The 15,445-nt window shown below is 44.7% G+C and overlaps 1 protein-coding gene across 1 annotated transcript in view; it reads left to right on the top strand.

Annotated features, from left to right (window-relative positions):
- The window catches only part of LOC309369342 (uncharacterized protein), a gene marked incomplete at its 5' end in the record, with an annotated part of 97,072 nt that overhangs the window by 6,429 nt on the left and 75,198 nt on the right, over window positions 1-15,445 (top strand). The window lies entirely within an intron of this gene.

Below are 15,445 nucleotides of genomic sequence, written 5' to 3'. Positions count from 1 at the left end.
TAATATTTGATGGCAGATTAAAAATGGGGACATGTCCCTTTTGCATCACAGATAAAAAGTGACGTTCAATATTCACAGAATCACAAGTTTCTCCTGTTTAAGTGCCACCATGTGTGTCAGCTTCTGAGCATGTGTTTTAGAAAATTAGAAGGGAGGCTTGCTGGGGGTGAGTGGGGCTAGCTGCAAAGCTAAATGGTGGCATTATTTAATGTCACTGAGCATGACCAGGGTGGTGGTGTCGCTTTGAGGCACAACTATAGGCTTTGGAACTGCAGAAATTTCACACACCAGGAATGGTAATGATTCAAGGAATTTGAGGCTCCAAATCAAGTTGGCACATTTAGATCTAAAAGAACAAATCACAGGGGGTTGAACTTTATGATCCACAGGGTCCCTTCCAACTCTACAGTTCTATGATTTTATGATCCACCTCAACAGGGACACTCATCAAGGCTGCCCCCTGTCGCTGCTGCTTTTCGCAGAGAAGTCGCTCTTACACGTTGGATTAGCCATACTTGACAAACCTTAATAGAGACTCTGTCAATGCAAAGAGAAAGGGAGAACTCAGCCTTGCCAGTGAATGGGTGACTACGTGAGAGACATGGTGCAAACCCTTTGTGTTTGTTTCACCACACTAATTAATGTGACTGTTTCCCGAACGTAGGTTGGTTAGGCAAAATAGGTTACTTTCTTAGCTGCGTCACGGTACAGTGTTTTCTCTGTGCTCAGTTAGCATCCTTCCTTGACTTGCATCACCTCTAGGATTACAGTGGTACCTCAGGTTACATACGCTTCAGGTTAAATACGCTTCAGGTTACAGACTCCGCTAACCCAGAAATAGTGCTTCAGGTTAAGAACTTTGCTTCAGGATAAGAACAGAAATCGTGCTCCGGTGGCGCGGCGGCAGCAGGAGGCCCCATTAGCTAAAGTGGTGCTTCAGGTTAAGAACAGTTTCAGGTTAAGAACGGACCTCCGGAACGAATTAAGTACTTAACCCGAGGTACCACTGTATTGAGCAGTGACAGCATTGTACTCTAGGTGGTGTTTTTGAGTAGATTTCCACCCCCTTTGAACCAAACTACACATTATGTCGGCTACTATATGTGCTTCTAAGTGCATAATTAGTATTAAGCAATATGGGTGTACTTACCCTGAAACCAACTGGCTGCGCTGGAATAACACCACAAAATGTTCACAAGCATTTCTGTTACCCAGACAAAGCTGCAAAGTTAAACTGTTGAAATAGAGGTTCAGTGCGATCCCCTGTGGTGCCAAGATCTCTGTGTTATCTCCCAAAATATATCTTCCAAAAGTTTCTTTTGGGAATTATAGGGACTGAACTACCTAAATCGTATAGAAATTTATTTATGCATGCTACTACAGCAGCAAGAATGCTACTTGTCCCAAAGTGGAAAGAAGCAGAAGTCCCAGTAAAGGAAGAATGGATACAAAAACTCATGGAATTTGCAGAAATGGCAAAATTTACAGGAAGTATAAGAAATCAAGATAACAACAACAACAACAACAACAATAAGAAGAATGGAAATGGTTTATTGAATATTTACAGATGAATGGTAAACAGATAAAAACATTATCAGGATTATTGTAATAACCTGCAGTTTCACAAGAGTATATATTTACAGTAGATAATCAGATGAGCAAGTGAAATGAATTTGGATATGGATATGCAGAAGATATTTTTAAAAAATTAAAGAACCGCAGAAAGAGGGGGAAGGAAGTCAAATTTTGAAATGGTAAATTGATTGTAAAACTAATGAAATGTATAAACTTGAAAAGTATAAATAAAAACTTTAAAAAGTGAAAAAAAAACCCTCTGTGTTACCAGCATAACAGGTGATTTTTATGAATGTCACCTGCTGATAATGTAATGATAATCACCTGTCCTTTTCTGCATTTCCTTTCCTTCTGACCTCGCAATTCCCTACTCACCCAACTCAGGATAACACTTCATGCATCTGATGGAGCGAAGTTAATGAATGCCATAATAAATTGGTTACTGTGAGCTTCTGATAAAGTCCAAGCAGGTGTCTGCTTGTGCAATAATGCTTTGTGTTCCACACCTCCTCCATGCAGAACCCTGCATGTTTCCCCAAATCTTCTCTGGAGCGTTGGGGGGACCCGCCAGCAGAGATGCATGGGGTGGTTGGATGTGACAGAAGAGGAACCAGCCACCCATTGCACAAATGGGCGAACTTCCTTGTATGCCAGCTCTGGTCTTTAAGATGCCCCAAGTCTCTTTGTTATCATAATGTTTGCAACCCAAGGAGTGCTGTTAGCCTAGAAACAATGTGGCTGAAGGACAGGTGCGGATTAGACAACAGATAGAAAAACAAGAATGTGTATGACTAACACTGGCTATTGCTCTATGTATTTTGCATTTATTGGTGAAAAGAGTATGCTTAATTTGATGAGGTGACATATGCTAAACAAAAGTAACTGAGACCTCTACAGTTTAAGAAAAGCCACTAGTTTAACCACCATATGCAAACTGGAGAAGTAAAAATAAGTTAGTTTATTCAACTAAAAGCCAAGCAATTCTCATCTTGCGAAGGAATTAACTAAAAAGATGTTAGGTGCTTTTTATTTGTCTGTAACAATGTATGGACCTAGTGTGAACTTTCTGTAGAGATGTAGACCTCTTTTTTGCCTCTTCGATTTATGTTGACGAAAGAAGCAGAATTAAAAGTTGCATTTGATGGTTCATAATTGCTGTTCATTTTCTAGCACTTAATTTTGCAATGTCCTGCAGCATTTTATGGAGGGCGAGGGATGCTACATAAACATTTTACCTGTTTGTGTGTTTTTAAAGTCTCTGAAAGACCTTAATTACTGACTGGTGCTGAATAAGGGACTGGTGAGTCACAGGCACAGTGGATGATATTTGTATTGCAAAACTGGTCAAGCCCAGTGAAGCCTGGGCCAGAGCCCAGAGATGTGCCAACTTTTGATCCAAGAACAGCAATTGAATCCAGTGCTTAGCCCTTAAATGTAATAGCAGCATTTATTCATTATCTCCATGTTTTATTTATTGGAAAGGTCAAGACTCAGGTCACGTTGCACATATGATAGGTGGAAAATGGCAGCCTTTAAGCTTACTAATCAACAACACTGAATAGGCAACACGTGAGGTGCAAGGTTCCTTCATTAATTTAAACAGCACATAACAATTGGGGTCCAGGATAGTTCAAGGACTTCCTGATCCCTCATATCCCTGCCCAACAACAGAGGTTTTTTGGGGGGGGAGTGACTGTTAGTTGCCCCCCATAGATGTACAGTATGGTTCATATCCACCAGGAGCCATGTGTTTGGCACTGCAGGCTCAATTTAACGGATCTTCCAGCAAAGGTCAGTTAAGCTCCCTCCTTAATGAACCTAATGGCACCTACTGAAAACATTAAAAATAAAATAAAAATCCAGCAGGCATTTTAAATGAAGTATGATTTTATAGTTTAAACTGATTTTGACCTTTTGTACCGAACCCTTGTAAACCACTTAGAGACTATTGTAGTTAAAGCAGTATATAAATTGTGCAAATAACAACAACAACAACAACAACAGAGTGGCAGGTCACATGCATACCATCTTTCACTGAATGCTTTACCTAACTGTTTTTTTAAAGGCTGTAAGGGATCCTATCAGTTGTCTAACTTCCTCCAAATCTAACCATCAGACCAGTTAAATTCAGTAACACATTTCAGGGAGTCATCATTTAGTTAAGATGGCTGCTTCCTGTACTGCATGCTACATTCACAATAGTTACAAGGATAAATCGCAGTTAAAGGTATGTCTTTAGAGTCAGTGGTGAAAGTTGTCCTGGATCACTATAGCCTTGGGTAGCAAAGAAGCTTGGGAACTCTGTAGTAGTGGACCATTATATATAGTAGTGGACCATGCAGGTATATGCATGTGTTATTTCTGGTTGGTAATTCATTTAAATTTGAAACCATACTTTGGACTGAGGAAGGGGCAAAGGCCAGCAACCGCAGTTCACGCCTGCATAAGCCAAGACGCAGGTCAAGGGATTTTCAACCTCCTCTCCTTTTTTAAATAGCAACCAAAGCCTGCTTTGTGCATCTCGGCTGCTCAAGTAGAGCTTCCATTGCCATTCACATGGGGGACGAATTAAAGAGCCTATTGCGGTTGTCCTAGTTTTGCAGAGAAAATGCATAATAGATGGGATTGCTGGGATAAACTGTTACGTAAAGGGCAAATAACAAGAGTCTGGGGAGTGAATGGAGCTCTGGGGCGCCAGCTGGCTAACCAAAGTTATTCCTTGGAAGAGATCTGTATCTCAGCAACTTGTACACTCAGTCTTTGGCAAACCCTTGTTGAAACTGAAGCCCACATTAAAGACAGCAGGAAATCACCTGTTATTAATGTAAAGTCTAGTCTTCACAACGGATTGGGCTGTTAAGTAAACACACCTTCCGCAGGTCAGATAATTAAATACCTTCCATGGTGTAACAAGTTCTTCAGAGTTTGCAACATGTCTCTTTGACTTCACTGGAAAACCAACTCCTGTCGATTATCTAGCTACATGGTTTTGCATTACTGACACTGGAGTGCAATTCTGCTTCCTGGGAACTGGAAAAAGCCCCACCTGATGTGTTGATGTCTGATAGTTACAGGAAGCCTCTGATGCATGACTGTGTCTTCCGTGGGGCAAAACCCCCCAGATTTATAGGATGATGCAAGAGAGGGCAGGAGGAGTTCATTCCTTCATAGAATTGCTAAACCTCTCTCTAATACATAGCATCTGAAAGAGAAGCACTGTTGCCAAAGAGCTTGTGCCAGTCCAGATCTGTGCCCAGGATGATGACGAGGATTAGTTTAATTTACTACCCACCCTTCAGCCTAAGGTCCCAGGGCGGGTTACACCAATTTAAAATGCAACATTTAAAAGAGTTTAAAACAAACTTACAATCACAAAAATAGGGTGGGTCCTAGTAATGTGCATCTTAGGTGTCAAAAGCCAAGGTAAAGAGGTGCGTCTTCAGCATTCACCAAAAGCTGTGGAATTAAGTTGGATGGAGTTTTTGTGCTGCTGAGGATGCCATAGTGATGCTTGGATTGCAGTCTGATTCACTGGCATCTCTAAAAGTATATCTGCCCAAAGCATCCACTTCAATTTTCCACAATCTTGTTGGGTAGATCCTTCCCTTGAACTGCTTATAGGATCATGACCAGGAACCAATTGAGGTATGGGCCTGGTAACCTGGGATATTGCTTCATTGCCAAAGGATGTCTCTTTGTCCTTTCTACCACCTTCTCCAGCAGTCTCCTTGAAGGACTGCAGAAGGTCCCAGGTTTGATCCCTGACATCTCTAGGTAGGGCTGAGAGAGACCCCTATCCTGGAGAACTATTAATCAGCATCAACAAAACATTTTATTTTTATTTTTCATAAAACCTTTGCAAAGACAACTACCAAGGAAAGGGGAGTGTGAATCACCTCAGGTTCTCAGCTTCTTGTTCCTTTAAGTTCACTGGGTTCATTCACTCCAAGTGTGTCAGGATTATTGAGCTAGATCAACCAATGGCCTGACTCAGTAATGTGTGAGGAAGCTTCTTATCGTTACAGATCTGGGGTGACCAAGTTTGGTTGTGCAAGGGCACTCATCACTCCTAGAACTAGTGAATGTTATAAATTAATAAACGGTAGAATTTGAAGAAGAATTTGAAGAAGTATCTGAAGAAGTGTGCATGCACACGAAAGCTCATACCAAGAACTAACTTAGTTGGTCTTTAAGGTGCTACTGGAAGGAATTTTTTTTGGTAGATTTGAATAATATTTGGAGTATTAAAGGGAAGACGCCAGATGTCAGATTTGAAATACAGGCTGAACCAGTTCTTCTGTTCAGGAGATCACTGATAGTGATGCCATTAAGGAGAACTAAATGCCATGGAATCATAGAATTGTGAGTTGGAAGGGACCTTGAGGGTGCAGGAATGCCGGACCATTAAAGGACAATTGACCAGGCAGGTGCTGTCCCTCCAGATGTGTGTTAGTTAGCAGAAGAAATAGCAGAGTTTGGGAGGTTACAGGAGGCGTGATATCACACAGGAGAAATGTTGTCCTTTTGAAAAACAAGAGGTCTGGATTAGGGGTTTGTGTTTGAGCAGACGGTGGGGAGGAGCTCCTTGGAGCAAGGGTTCTTGGGAAGGAGAAAGGATGTGGGCAGAACTCCATGCAGGTGAAGGCAGAACTATCTTGGCAGGCTGGGACAGAGGCACGGAGATAGCGTTGAGGATGCCTCGGGCTCAAGTGTTGTGCTGCGGTGGAGAACAAGCCCCTCTTGAGATGCAATGCCCTGAACTCTCTCCAAAGCAGACCCAGGTGTAAACATTTCTTAAAGACACTTAAAGTCTTCCCCAGCCTGGCTACCTGAGGTTGCTTGCAGAAGGAGCTCTTCTACCACAAACCAGTTAATCAGATCTAATTGTTGTGTGTATTGGTTTGCAATGGTAGTTCTTCCACATCATCCTGGTTGTTCTTTTGTTTTTGTTTATTAGCCCTGGATAGCCATTGCAACTCCTCCACCTGACCTCCATACCTCTGGGCAGATCTTGACAGAAGGGATCTGCACTGTGGAGTGTTTTCCTTGTCACTCCCCTGTTCTCCACTAGCTTTGCCCGTTTCCAGGCATATAGGTTTTCTGTGTCTCTATGTATGCACATTTTTTTTTATTTAATAATAATAATAAATATCAGGATGTGCACAAACGTGCAATAGCTAACATTCCCAGTCTGATCCAGTCAGTAATCAGGTCTCACTTTGAGCAAAATGGAGGATTGCACTCTTTTTTTGAGGAGGGTATCATTTTTTGTTCGGTTTGGGGTCCCCCCCTTGTAGAATAAACCCCTGTCTGGGAGAACCCTGTGACCCTTTCTTTAAAGAAAAGGGAAGGTGTGGAAGGACAGTTGATCACACATCTTGTCTGGAGCAATGGTGACAATCCTGGGTAGCATTGTCATCTTACACAGGGCGGCTGTATGCATGACTGGACACCACTGCTTAGCTAATTGTCATGGGTGTCATTAGTAACTGAGAGTTAATGAGTGTACAGTGCACTGGTGATGCAAAGCTAGGTTGAGGAGATGCAAGTGAGGGATTTGGGCAATTGTTCTATGGGGAAAAATACTGCGTTGTGCTATATCAATCCATTCCCACTGAAATCTCCTCATTTTATGCAATTATTAAAAAGCTAAAGGAGTTTTTTTAACACCCTGATGCATCTGAGCCAAATGAACATTTAGTTTAGTTTTTATGTAATGATCAAAAATATTTATTGAATAGTCCCCCGAGTGGTTAAATTATCAGTTTCCCTTAAAAGTTCACCTCAGTGGGCTTTGGATAAGGAATTGCTAATGTCTTGCCACATTTCACATGCTGAGGCACTGGCATGCTATTCCTCCCCCCCCCCAAAATAGTGAACCCATATTTCATTGTATTGTCCCTTCTAGTAGCTGTGCCTTCTCTTTGCTTCCCATCAAAGAGGTTTTCCCTCTTCAGAAAAGCCTGTATTTGATTCTGAGCAAGTGGGCAAGACAGCACCACTATTATATTTGCATTTTGTTTCTACCAAACAGCATCCATGTGGCATCCAAAAAGATTCAACTTGCCCTCATCTTCTGACTCTTCTCTCACTTTTCCTTCCTTCCTTCCTTCCTTTTTGCAATATTTAGGGAGGTATGGGTGGGTTTCCTCTGCACAGGGACTGAGCTATTGTGAAATAAATATACAGCCTTGTGAGCAATTGTCCTCATGATGATCACCTCACTTCTGTGGGGGAAAATAGAGTTTTGTGTTCAGAACGCATTTCTTTGCAGAAAACATGTATTAAGGACACTGTCTTTTTATTTATATTAACAATTTTGTTACGTAATTTTCACTTTTTTTCAGCTCAGCACCCTCTGCCTGTCCCCAGCCCAAATTCATTGTTCTGTACACCAATAAATTGGCAAACTATGAAAATAATAGCTCTGAAGGAGGAAGATTCTTTGTTTTAAAACATTAACAAACTATTAGAAACAAGGGTCAAATTTCAGACAATATACTGTCAGGAGCAAGTGCAGGGGCCAAGGGCTGTATGGAGACTATGATATATGTGTGTGTGTGTATGTGAAGACTTTGAGCCTTTGATTCCTCCATTGCCCCAATCCAAATCGCCCCCATTACACCTGCTATGGTTGCTCCATGAGGAGTGCTTCCATTAGCACCAATGAAGGAAGCAATGCTTTCACATTCTGCACTAGGATTTTATAGGAAGAATTAGCCAAATGCCTCTGCTAAGTTGACGTTTGCCACCCACAGGTGATGAAGAGCGATGATGCTGTGATGTCAGAAGAGAGATGAGCAAATGCCTCTTCCAAGAAAGAATCTGCTGCCTGAGCACCTTTTTTTTTTAATCGATTTATAAAACTGATTGAATTTCTTATAAAGGTACTCAGGGCAGTGGATGGTCGACTCAAAAAAATAAATAAATTGCAGCTACTGTTTTGCTCTTACTTATTGTTAGCGACCTTATAAGAAATACTGTTCAAGCTACCAGGATGACTTGCAGTTGCACAGCAAAGCACTAGATGACAGCAGAGAGGCTTCTGTTGATGTCCCTGGCTGCCAAAGCAGCTGGCGAAACAGCAACTACAGATGATGGCATTCTGGTTTCCAGCTGCACAAAGGGAGTTCACTGTCCTGATGACATTGCTTGGCTGTAGTCTGCTGTTATTAGGATGAAAAGTGGGTGAGGCAACATGGGATGGTAGGCTGAGTCACAGGCAGTGGAGGTTCTGGTGAAAACCATTTAAGGTGCATGAGTCCTGGAAGAGAGAGAGAGGCTAATTAAATTAATTAGTTTTTGTTTTTTTAAAAGCAAATAAATCAGTGCTCATATTGTACCAAGGGCTCAAGGTGGGCTAGACGGCTAAGGGCGTGTCTGGATTTGTTTCTGCCCCAGATCAAATGCAATATAGGGCTGCTGTACAGGTTTGACCTCTTAAATGTAGACGGGTACATCACAGGATGACACAGCGCCATTATCACAAATCATAATGCAGCTCAGATGCTGACTCAATCATTATATTCACTGGCAGTGCGGATGGAGCAAGCTGGTCACATGTGATATGAAAACAGCTATCGGGCCTTGCGTTTACTCTAGAGAGTCTTGGCAGGATTGGAACCAGGTTGTTTAAAGTTTTTTGTTGTTTTTTTTGCTCAATTGGCCACAAGACTTCTTCATCTTAGGTAGCCTTTCGCAGCTTGTGACTCAACAAGCTGCATGCAACGCAACACTATTGTGGCCTGTCTGTCAGCCAATAAAATTAAGTCTTGCTTCTGATGCCCATCTGCCAAGGGCTGCAAAAAAAAGGGGGGATTGTAAAGTACTTGGCTGACTCACAACTTGTGGTAGGCACAGCGCTGCAATTTAGAATTTGGACTTAATGGTCTTATTTGGGAGGCTTGCTCTTTATATGGCAAAGTGTGTTACTTCATTCACTTCCACGTGTGGTAAGTCGGCCCTGCAGAGGAGTCACAGGGCTTTCTTGCTCAGTAGGCGGCGTGGGATGATGGGCTTCCTTCCCAAAGTCTTGCCCCGATGGCATCACGGAATGGATGGGCTGCGTTCAGCTTAGGAGGTCATGATGTGCATTCCTCGCCTTATGTATCAGATTAAACCCAGCCACTATGCTTCTGACAGCAGGAAGCAGGTGAGGACTCACTGTTAAAGTAGTTACTGCCAACAGGGATGGGCAAATCTCTCAGTTTCGGTTTTTCTCGGGTTCTCGTTTTCCCAATCTTAATTCAGTTCTCCACATCTCTACATCTGTTGGTGATCATTGTTTTAGTGCAAATTTCTCCCAATAAAGACATTTTTAATACGCGATTTTGCCAGCAAACACATATTTCCCTTAATATTTGTATTTCCCCCAATAAAATGCATTTTGTATGTTATTTTTCCACTAATATATGCATCTTTATGCACACTTTAGTTATATGCATTGTTGTACACATTTCTTGGCTGGAGAACTGCTTTGCAGAATTCAGACATGTGTGATGTTTGAAGAACGGTTGCATTTCAGTTTGCGCATGGTTTCAGAAAGTATGAATTAGGTGAATTTTCCTTTACATGTGAGCTGAATCAAATTCTGCCTTCCAATGCATTTGCTGCCAATGTAGTTGCTGTCCTGGGCTCCCTTGGGAAGAAAGGTAGCATATAAATTAAATTATAAATAAAAACACAGTGGCAACCTCATGCCTGCCAGCTTCCTGACTAGTCCCTCTGTTAGTCAATTGTGTGGACATACAACTGCTTTGGACTGGTACAGTTAGGACTCCTGGCATCAGATGCCCATCACATGAGCAGCCAACTCTTGAAACATGTTTGTTTCTCAAGAAGAGAAACATGGCTCCTAACAGACCAAGCTCTGCATTATGATGATGGGCCAGTCTGCAGAAACACCGAGGAGAAATCCACAAATCCAGCCAACTGATCTTTTATCCTTGGTGGAGATGAACCTTTCCCTTACTTCTATCGTAGGTGGACTTTGTCAGGAGAGCAAGCAGAGGTTGCAGCACTCCTGGGATTATTGACTTGCAAGACCGGCTGAGAGTTGCTTGCGTGTAATTTTGATGGGTGTGGGAATAATTTGCCTTGACTGTCCCGTCTTGACGGAAGGGAATCAGAAAGAAAAGTCTAAGCTTTCCAAATTTTGTTGCAGGGAGTTTCCTTAACGTCATGAGGGAAGTTGGCTGGGCAGCTCCAAAGGCAATCTAGGTCATAGTCAAATGGCAGCTTCCAGTTTGATGCCGAGGTGGAACACATCTGGAAACTGTTGGCTGTGTGCGTGGGGAAAAATGCAATAACACCCCCCTCCCTGGCACCTGCAGAAAAATCAGCTGTGTGGCTACATGTTTCAGTGGGGCTGTGGGTGTGATCCCTATTTGTAAAGCTGATTGTTTGCTTTAGGAATTAGTGGTCGATGTTCCTTCAGTGAGAGGTAACGAATGCTGGAGATGTTTGCCTGAATGAGCAATGCACCTGCAGGCTTACAGCTGAGATCTGTGGGGGTACTGGCTAAAAGGAAGGTAGTGTGTAGCCTGGGGCACAACAGATGATAATTCCCACCCCTTGCAACTGGATAAAAGCCAGTGTGGTGTTCAAGTTAGTGCTGTGTAGTGGTTAGAGCAGTGTTTCCCAACCTTTTTTGGGCAAAGGCACACTTGTTTCATGAAAAAAATCTCGAGGCACACCACCATTAGAAAATGTTTAAAAAATTAACTGTGTGCCTATATTGACTATATATAAAGTAACTCTCTTTAATAGGCATCAAATAAACACAAAGAAAGTATTTTATAATTACTTTATTATAAAATAGGACGCACCTACTTTTTTTGGGGGGGAAATAAAGAGAAAAAAATTTCCTTTATTTCCCCCCCCAAAACCAGGTCGGGGAACAGTGGGATGGCGGTGCTGCGCCTCCCCGCTGTCCCCCGAGCTTGTGGGGCTGGCCCATGTCTGCCTGGCGCGAGGGGCGCTCTGCTTCAGGGCGCCCCGCGCGTCGGGCGGCAGGCTACAGTCCGCAGCATGGGGAACCCTCTGTTTCAGGGCGCCCCACACGCCCCCGGGTGCGCAAGGCTTGCCAACACGAGCGCGGAGCACGGGGCGTCCTCCAAAGGGCGCCCCGTGCTCCGCGCTGCCAGCTGCCGCCCGCAAGCCTTGCGCTCCTGGGGGGAGATCCCCCGGGTGCGCAAGGCTGGCCAACACCAGCGCGGAGCACGGGGCGTCCTCCGAAGGGCGCTCCGTGCTCCGTGCTGCCAGCTGCCGCCCGCAAGCCTTGCGCTCCTGGGGGGAGATACCCCGGGTGCGCAAGGCTTGCCGACACCAGCGCGGAGCACGGGGCGTCCTCCGAAGGGCGCCCCGTGCTCCGCGCTGCCAGCTGCCGCCCACAAGCCTTGCGCTCTCGGGGGGAGATCCCCCGGGTGCGCAAGGCTGGCCAACACCAGCGCGGAGCACGGGGCGTCCTCCAAAGGGCGCCCCGTGCTCCGTGCTGCCTGCTTCCGCCCGCAAGCCTTGCGCTCTCGGGGGGAGATCCCCCGGGTGCGCAAGGCTTGCCGACACCAGCGCGGAGCACGGGGCGTCCTCCGAAGGGTGCCCCGTGCTCCGCGCTGCCAGCTGCTGCCCGCAAGCCTTGCGCTCCTGGGGGGAGATCCCCCGGGTGCGCAAGGCTGGCCAACACCAGCGCGGAGCACGGGGCGGCCTCCGAAGGGCGCCCCGTGCTCCGTGCTGCCGGCTGCCGCTCGCAAGCCTTGCGCTCCCGCCGCCCGACTCGCCCGCCTCCCTCCCACGGCACACCAGGCAACATCTCGCGGCACACTAGTGTGCCGCGGAACACCGGTTGGGAAACACTGGGTTAGAGAATTGGACTAGGACCGGGGAGACCATTTGCCTGTGAAGCTCACGGTATGATCTTGGACCAATCACTCCCTCTCAGGGCTTGAGCCTAGAATGCATGGGTCCAAGTGGTTTTCCGCTTGTCCCAGTCGGCAGTAAATCACATCATTCAAGTCAGAACTAACTATCAGCAGAAACACAGTCTGCACTGCATCGCAGACTGGGGGTCTCTTCCAACTTTACGATACTGTGATTCTAGCCTACATTCTTGCTATTCCTCTTTTGATTTAGTCTTATATATGACCTTGAGTGGCATGTGAGCTCTCACACAGCGAGGGGAATGTAATTAACCAAGATTAACTGAACTTGGTTTTGATTTCATGCACAGGTTCCAACACATCATGGTGCTCAAAGGAAGTATCTTTTTTTTTAAAAAAAAGAAAAATTCTTATTACTTCACATCATGTTCTATGGTTTGGCCCAGGGAAAGAAAACAAATTCAGAACTTGAGCTGTGGCTCAAAATAAGCCTTGGGGAAGATATATTCCTTCCTCATAAGCGTATCATGTGGCTTAACTTGTTGAAACAATGTGTGACTAAAGTAAAACCCTTAACAGTGAGAATTGTGCTATACGTTGTATGCGCCACATGCTCATTCTTGTTTGCTGGCTACAAGTAATATTTGTATGTGTGTGTTTTACAGAAGATATTGGCACAGTCCACATGAACAGAGCTAATAAAGAGAATTGCAGCCCTTCTGTGGAAGCAGAAAAAGTGTAAAATACGGTAGTCAATACAGAATGCAAACTGCCCAAAACTCTCAGTTTCCATGTTCAAAAGCATGTTTCTTGCTCTTATGGCTGTGGCTTGAAAGTGCGCAATCAATGGCTGCTGAAATTTCAGGGGTCAGAGATTAAACCCAAGAACATTTTCAGCAGCTGGGGTGGGGGGCAGAAGTTCAATAGCTTGGCTTCTTCCATCTCAATGACATTTTAATGTTCAGCGACAGCATCGTGGTTCCACTGTGGTTCAAGTGTAACCAACCCTTGTTTCAGGGGCTCCTATTGTCCTCAAATGTTTCTCAGAGCTTTAAAAACAAAACAAAACACCACCCAGTTTTTTCCTCCTGACATAATATTCCATCTATGCCTTGGTAGCTTGCAGCTCTGCTTAACTAGCTGGCTCTGTCCACAGAAGAGGTAGCATTTCTGAATAAGCTCTGGGGGTCAGCATCTTGTCTAGCAATTTCAAGCACTAGTCCACCATGGCCAAGCTGCAGACTCAGAGGCTTCTCATTTCCTCCCACTGCATAGATACCAATGGCCTCCTCTGCTTTCCGGCTTATGGTAGCCATAGTCTGTAGCAATAACACTCCTCTACAAAATATGGTTAATGCAGGGAGGGGGAGTCCATAGTGCTGCAACGTGGTCCTAGTTTGATTGTGACATCTGAACCAAGCCTACATTTTTCAAATAGCATTGTTGTCAGTGACTCGTCTCCAGCTCTCTTTCTATCTGGCAAACTACAATTTGCATAATGTCCACAACCTTTGCACCAGGCACAAAAGGCTTCATGTGGGCAACATGCCGACCCCAACCCAAGCCCTCATTATCAAATCTTCCAGCAAATCCTGTTTTCTCCCCAACTCCCAAGGTGTGTTATTAGAAATGGGTGTTTTAGGGATCATTCTCCTCTGCCAGGCGAACAGCCCCCTGCTTCTCTCCTGTGGTGCAATGGGCCAGTGCATTGGTGGTTTGAGCCCACCCAGGGATAGCTGTAGGCAGAATTCATGGGTTGCAGGAGGCTGGACTAGATAACCCCCAGGGTCCCTTCCAACTCTACAATTCTAGAATTAGAATATTGAAGCCAGAAGCTAACTGTATGAAGCACACACGCATTAGATGACTTCTGTCTTACCAGCAGTGGTAAGCACTGGGTAGCCCCCCTATCATGCTGATTTCTAGCTTCATGATAGTTTTTTTTAATGTTGTGTTGTTTGTTTTTCAATATGGTACTTTGCTTCAACATTTGCTTTAAGGTTACTGTAGTGAGGTACAGGAAAGGGGTTAGGGTCATCTTACCTTTACCATGCTAGCTGAATTTGCACAGGTGCCTAAGTGTGTGTGTTTGCCTTTTTACTGTTTACCTTTGTCTTGAATCTTTGCCATCGGGGCTGTGACACTTCATTGCTGTGGCTGCTGGAACTCACACAGCCAGGGCTCCTATAGAAAGTGTCTCTAAATATGCAACGGTGGCTGGTTCCCCTCAGTTCTTGTTGCAGTGATGCCAAGGCTGGCTCACCTATGAAGCAGAGTGAGGTGGTGGAATCTCATGGGATGGTGTGGGTCCCCCCCCCCATGGGTGCCCCACCCCCACCCCTGCAGTCATGTGGCAAAAGCAGCTTCTGGCGAGATGTCACAAGAGTTCTGCACAACCCCAATAAGTGAGACTTTGGTAGTGGGGTAGCGGGGCTGGAATCTTCCCGTTTCTTCTCAGGTGATGAAATGGGATGTCAGGGGTCAGCAAACTTTTTCAGCAGGGGGCTGGTCCCTCAGACCTTGTGGGGGGCCGGACTATATTTTTTTGGTGGTGGGGGAATGAACGAATTCCTATGCCCCACACATTCTACTCATGTAAAAACACACTGATTCTCGGCCTGTCCACGGGCCGGATTTAGAAGGCGATTGGGCCAGATCCAGCCCCCAGGCCTTAAGTTTGCCTACCCGTGGGATAAGCTGCCCCTGATTAATGCTGTTGATAAATTAGAGGACCTTGCTGATTAGCTCAAAGGCCAATCAGGTCTTCCAGATGAGATGAATGCTGTGGAATGCACAATACTAAAGCTACAGCATATTAAAGGAGATTCAAAGCAATTTCACATCCATTGCAAGTACCAAGCCTGCCCCACATTAAACTTGGTGAAGTCCACACTTTTATCTTCAAATCTTTTCTATCATTTGGTATCTCCCAGAATACAGCCGAATGTGGGGTTGTTGTTTTTTACTTAGCCACTAACATTTTTTTTTTAAACTGC

The sequence above is a fragment of the Podarcis melisellensis genome (assembly GCF_964234715.1).
Source record: "Podarcis melisellensis genome assembly, chromosome: 4".
Taxonomy (NCBI): Eukaryota; Metazoa; Chordata; class Lepidosauria; order Squamata; family Lacertidae; genus Podarcis; species Podarcis melisellensis.
Note: the sequence above shows the minus strand (reverse complement) of the source record. Positions and strands in the feature narration are given on the sequence as shown.